At 34.4% G+C, this 6,829-nt stretch overlaps 1 pseudogene; it reads right to left on the bottom strand.

The window, feature by feature from the left end:
- Nucleotides 1-4,537, bottom strand: part of LOC101565300 — a 9,158-nt pseudogene extending 4,621 nt beyond the window's left edge.
- Between the last annotated feature and the right edge of the window lie 2,292 nt (nucleotides 4,538-6,829).

Here is a 6,829-nt window from a genome sequence, read left to right as displayed (position 1 = left end):
CCATCTCCCCGGCCCCTAAACTATTGTTTCTGAATGGTATTGGCAATGTGAAAATTCAATACAGAGAAAAGCCTGAAAGCATCTGGAGCAGGTCATCCAGTTGATTGTTCCCCATAACCTCCAATATACATCTCTCCAAGATTTTAATTCTTCAAAAGGAGTATTCAAATACTCATGAACATCCCAAGTCTTATTTCTTATATGAACATAGATGATATTTCCATGTCTATTCACACTGAGTTTTCCAGGAATGCAAGGGATCTTTCTTTCTGTTTCTTTTGTCAAAAATTTCTTACACAAACAGCATCTATACAAGGTTGCTGCATTACTCCGAGAACCTGGATTTAAGTACTCAGGATCAAACAGTCTATCTTCTCACAAAAAAGTTTACTCCTAAACTCACCATTTTTGTCTTTTAAATCATCAACTTCATTATGTGCGAACAGATGAACTATTCTTGTAAGAAGATTAGCATTAATACAGTTCATGTTGCATGGTGTAGCTACTAGGGCATCGTATTTCTGTGGCAGTACTCAGTACACTGTTCTACTAGTGAATCCATTTTTAAGAACTCTGAAGAAATAAGAATTGAAATGACATTTCCAGGCTCTAAAATGGGCACCTCACAATCTTTATTCTCCTTAGTGTTCCCTTTTAACATATTTTATCAACCAGATGAAAATGTGATCGTCACAATGAACTGAAATGTCCACCTCTTCCCAGAGCTGAGCATCCATAGGTAAATATTCAGCAAAATACTTCATCTCTGATATCAAAATATCTCATGGGCAAGTAAAATCTTCTTTCAAGTTTTTTCCTTCATCACATACGTGACTCACCGTGTTTGGCCCTTCAGATTCTTCAGTCTTTTCTCCACCATTATGAGTAATACAGTTTTCACTTTCTTTCAGAATATCTTGGAATGCTTGTTTGGCATTCTTAAATTTCCTCAGCTTTTTTTTTTTTTTTTTTAAATGTGGAAGTATCTTATTTTTCCATCAACTTTGAAAGATAGTTTTTCAGGTTACATCAGTCTGAGTTGGAGGTTATTTCTTTTGGGCTTTGCGATGCTTCATTCCAAGTTCTCTTTGACTTGAGGGTTTGTGCTGAACAATTTTCTATCATTCTCATAGGCTTTTTCCAATAGGTGATTAATTGTACCCCCTTGAGAAGTTTAATTAAGAGAACCTTAACTAAATTTTCTCAGTAATTCTCCACCCTAGGTTTTAGAAGTCCCACCCTAGGGCAACTCATTGCCTACGTGGTATGAAAGGGAAATGAGGAAGGATAGATCTATTTCTATCCTTCAGAGAAGCTGCAGTCTGCCTTCAGCTTGGATCAGTTCAGACTCTTCAGCTTCCCTTGTAGACTGTTCAGCCATCTAGGGCAGAATTTCAGCTTCTGACCAGATCCCTCAACTCTTTGCATGCACTCTTTAGTAGTAGACTCTTCTATAGTAGATCCCTCAGCCTTCCATTGCTGACCCATCAGCCTCCTGATATGGATTTGCATGGAATCAGGCAGTGAGCTCCCGACTTTGGACTGAACCCTTCATTCTCTTATGTACACATCTCCTCTGTAGTCTTCCTAATCAAACTCTGCAGGTGCTCAAAAGTAATCTTGCAATATGTACATTTTCATATTTTATGTTATGTCTCTTTCTCTAGTAAAACACTGACTGACACAGCTTTCTTTTATAGCTGATTTCTTTCCTTTCTCTAATAGCTTCTAATATTCTATTTTGTGTTGAATTTCTGGAATCTTGCTTATTACATTCCTTGGTGTAAGATTTTTTTTTTTTATCATGGCTAATTGGAGTTCTATATTGTCTCATTTATCTATATGTCAGATTCTTTTTCTATGCTTGGGAAGTTTTGTGCCAAGATGTCTGTGAACAGGTTTTTGATGTTACTTGGCAATCTCCTTCTTTTTCATTAACTGTGATCAATTTTTTGTTTTAGTTCTTTGTAAGATGTAGCATCTACTGTATTATTTCTTGTGGTCCCTTGTTTTGTTTTTAGTCAAGGTCTTGTTATATATTTCAGGCTGGTCCTGAATTCACTGTGTATCCCAGGCTGACCTCCAACTCAAACAATCATCATGCCTCAGCCTCCAAGTGTTAGAATTATAGGCTTGCACCACCAGGCCTGGTTCCTTGACTTAGTTTTAGAATCTTTTTATGATTTCTAACTTCAATTCTATCTTCTGTATCTGAAATTTTATCTTCCCATTGGTTCATTCTGTTGCATATTCTTTCAGTGGAACTTTTAATTTCCTGGGTATCTGTGTGAATCTGTTTCATGGATTCAGTTTCTTTCTTGTGTTTGACTTTTATTGTTTTCATCATTTTCCTAAACTCTATTTTTAAAAATCTGTATTTCCTCTAGACTCATTAACCACATCTTTCATTATAGTTATCATCTCTGTAGTTAAAAATTATTTCTGGTTTGATTTTTTTTCTAGAGCCTCATTCTTTTGTATTGTTACTTCCATTGCTACTGGTTAAAACCATCCAAGATGCTGGCTTTCAATTTGTTTCACTTCATTGACCCCTCTGTTCACTTTTTGTGAGTTAGAAGTCTAGTGTTGCATTTTGTTTGTTTCCTCATTGTTCTGGGTTTATGCTTTTAAATTGACTATGATGGGTAGATTTATTGCTAGTATTTAAAACACTTAGGAAATAACTACTTCTTATTCATCTACCCTGTTCAAGTGTCTTCTTGATGTAGCTTCATTTTGCTTTTTTACATTTATTTTTTACTTTTTACTTTTTATCTTTTTTGCAGTACTGGGGATTGAACTCAGGAACTTGCGCTTGCCAGCCAGGCACTTATTCTACAGAGCTGTCTCCGCAGTCCCCAATTTTTTTACTTTTTATAGAGAATATAAATTAGAATTAAAACAGAAAAAATTATAAGTAATATAGAATTTCACTTAACAGAGTAATTTAAATTTCACAGTGTTTGTTGTAATATATAGTGCTGTGTTTCAACCTGTCATTCGTATGTATGCATGGGAAATTGGAAGAGGAAGGAAAAAAAAGCAAATGTGCAAGAAATTAAGAAGAGGAAAAGTACAATTAATGAAAGGAGATAAAAAAATTAAATATTAACTGCTTCTTTCTATAGACTAGCAGAAATACACAGTACAGTTGTCCAAACCATCCTGCTTATATACATAGATAAATCTCTTACCCCTACTCCCTTTACTGTCCTCCTAAATCTATCAATAGTTCTTTTTGAATAAGTTCATTTCCTTTTTCTCACTATTTATTGTAACCTTCAGATTCCATTTTCTCTTTCAGCTTCTGACACTAAGGCAATACAATGTTTGCAATGTGGGTATGATTAAGAGTATATTCTGTATGATTAAGAGTATATTCTGTAGTTGATTAGACTCAAATTTATCCTGCTTTATAGCTGAATAATATTCCATTGTGCAAAAATACTACATCTTTTTAATCTATTCTTTTGATTTCATTGAAGAGTTTGAGAAAAGTTGGCATTAAATTTCCTGTAGAATACAGCGGTGGATCCATTGGGATCTGGGCTTTATTTTGTAGGTAGATTTCTATTACAGATTTAACTTTGTTTCTTATTATTGGGATATTCAGAATTTGTGTGTCTTCCTGACTCAGCTTTGGTATTATATATGTATCCAGAAAGCTGTCCATTTTCTCTGTGTTTTCCATCAAGTGAGGGTAATGATTTTGGAAGTAGGTACTGATAATCTTTTGAATTTCTCTAGGATCTGTAATGATTTTGTCCTTTCATTCTTTATTGTTTGAATTTTTTTTGATTAGGTAGGCTAAAGTTTTATCAATTTATTAATTTTTTCAAAGAAGAACCTCTTTGATTCATTTATTCTTTGGATTGTTGTCTTCATCTCTAATGCATTAATTTCTGCTCTAATCTTTCTTATTTCCTGCCTTCTTTAGGGTTTAGGCTTGACTTGCTTTTTCTTTTCTATGAGCTTGAGTTGCTGTAAGATTGTATATTTGGGCTTGTTCTATTTTCTAATGTGAAAGTTTACTGCTATAAAATTTGCTCTTAAGATAGTTTTCCTTACATCCCACAGGATTTGATAGGGTGTGGCTGCATTTTCTTTTTATTGTAAATAGTTTGAAATTTCTTTTTAAATTTCATCTGTGGCTCACTGTTTAAGAGGTTATTATTTAATTTCCATATGTTTATAGTGTTTTTGTAGGTTTTTTGTCAATAATTTCCCATTTTATTGCATAGTGATCAGATAGTATGCAAGGGATAATTTGAATTCCTTTGCATTTACTTAAGAGTGCTCTCTGTGTTAGTTTGTGGTCTATTTTGGAGAATGTCCCATGTGCTGCTGAGAAGAATGTGGATTCTGTTTTTTCTAGGTGAAACACTCTCTAAAGTTCTACCAAGTCAGTTTCTTCACAAGTTTGGTTTAGTTATATTTTTTCTTTGCTGATTTTTTTTGGCATAGTTGAATTAGCTCTTTGTAATAGTGGTGCAATAAAGCCTCTCATTACTATACTATTGCTTACTTGATTTTTCATGTTTGTTAAAATTTGTCTTATATAGATAGGTATTTCTACATAGGGTATATATGTTTGTATTTGTTGTCTCTTCTTTCAGTTTTTCCTTAATAAATATGTAGTGACCTTCTTTATCTCTTTCAATGACTTTTGATTTGGAGTTGATATTGTCAGCAACCAGGATAGCTGCCCTGCTCTTTTTTGATTCCTTGTGTCATGAGGGTTTATTTTCCATCTTTGATTTTCAGTCTGTGAATTTCCTTTTGAGTTTCTTTTGTGTGGCATATTGTTGGAATTTGTTTCTTAATCTGCTCTGCTTTTCTTTTGATTGGTGAATTGTAGGCATTTACATTCATGGTTATAACTGATAGCTATTGGCTTATCTTTGTCATGAAATTTTCTTTCCATAAGTTCCATACTTTTTCCTCTCTTTTTAATTACCTTCTGTGTTTAGTGGTTCATTTCTGTTGTTCTGTTGTTCTTGAAGCTGTGAACACTTTTTTGTCTTTATAGCATATCTGTCAGTAGTCTTTATGGGGTTGGTTTGGTGGTCATGAATTTCTTCTATTGTTCATTGTCATGGAAGGCTCTTATTTCGGCATTGAGTATGATAGATAGTTCTGCAGGGTACATCAATCTGGGTTAGAAGTTATTTTCTTTCAAGATCTGAATTACTTCATTCCAAGCTCTTCTTGATTTGATGGCTTGTGTTGAGAACTCTGCTCTGATTCTCCTGGGCTTTCCATTGTAGATAATCTGTTTCTTTTTTCCTGCAGCTTTTAATAATATATTCTTTTGCTGAATTTCTGAGATATTGATTATTGCATATCTGGGCGTAGATTTATTTTGATTTTGGCTGTTTGGAGTTCTATATGTCTTCTTTTTCTCTATGTCAGGTTCTTTTTTCATGTTTGGAAAGTTTTCTTCTAGTACTTCTACAAATATTTTTTTTTATGTCATTTGTGCTGTGTCACATTGCTTCATTGACATCTATTATTTTTATATTATTTTTCTTGCATTATCATTAGCTGCTAAATTGTTATTTCCTGGTTCCTTGTTAGTCTTAAGAGATCATTCCTTTCACGTTCACCACTGTCTTCAAGGTCTGAAGGTTTATGTTCAGTTTCATTCAAGTGGTCTTGTCGCTTTCAATGGAGTTCTTAATTTCCCGGAAATGTGTTTTATTCTTGTTTCTTGTATTGTACTTCTTTCCTGTATTGTTCATTTAGTTTTTCCATCATTTTTGTATTCTCCTGTATTTTTTAATCTATATCTTCTTTAGCTGTGCTGAGAAATTCTTTCATGATTGTTGCCCTTTCTTTTTGGACCTGAGAGATTATTTATGAACTTATTTCTTCTATATCCTGAGGAAATTGTTTCTTTACTTTAGTTGCTATCTGTTCAGAAATTTCAGGTGCATGGTTTCCAAGTTCTTCTATGTCTTTCTCTCCTGGATTTGTTTTGTGTGCACTAGTGGATTGAGATTGCCTTTGTTCCTGCATTTTTAAAGTTGTCAACAATCACCCAGATAGAGCCCTGCAGGCTGCCCAGAATCCACCAAATTATCAAATGGCTCCAGTAAAGTTCCAGGCCTACTTCTTCTGGGCCCACAGATCACAGCTCTCCTATGTCCCACAGGCTACTCAGAATCCTCCTAAGGTCTTAAAAGTTTGGACTGGCAGTAGGAGAAGCTTCACGCTTGTGCACTGTGGGCGAAGGAAGGGCAGAATTTACCAGAGTCCTGCAGGCTTCCCAGAGTCTGCCAAATTTCTTAAATGGTGCCAGCAATGTTCCTAGGATGTACACAGTGCGATTTTGGGTTTTGAGTCTGTTACTAGATACTACCACTTCACTTCATTGGGGACAGGAAATTGCTGCCTTCCTCACTCAGGTTGTTTCTTTGGCACTGGCCTATAGTATGACTTTTAGGCAATCTCAGTCTTGACATAACAGGAAGAGCAATTGATTAGTACAATTAAGTCATTTTTGCTGAGTTAGTACAGTCAGCTAGAACAATAACATCAAATACCTCCTAGAAAATGGGAAACTGTACTGATAATATGCCAGCGTTAGCTGTATGAATTATATGTGTGTTTATGTAACGAAATCTAAAATGAATTGCTTATTCAGGGAATCCATCATTTTTCTAATCTCTATTTTTTTTTATCAATATCTTCTTTAGAAGCAGTTAGAAATTCTTTTACTGCAGTGTTTTTTTCAGATTGGGTTTCCTGCCTATGTTTCTGTAGTTGCTTTTTTACTTCATCTGCTATGATTTCTGAGAGTTCTTTTTTTATTTCAGAAAAGAATTGC

The sequence above is a fragment of the Octodon degus genome, unplaced genomic scaffold, assembly GCF_000260255.1.
Source record: "Octodon degus isolate 3935 unplaced genomic scaffold, OctDeg1.0 scaffold00146, whole genome shotgun sequence".
In the NCBI taxonomy this organism is placed as follows: Eukaryota; Metazoa; Chordata; class Mammalia; order Rodentia; family Octodontidae; genus Octodon; species Octodon degus.
This window is presented reverse-complemented; position numbering and strand designations above follow the sequence as displayed.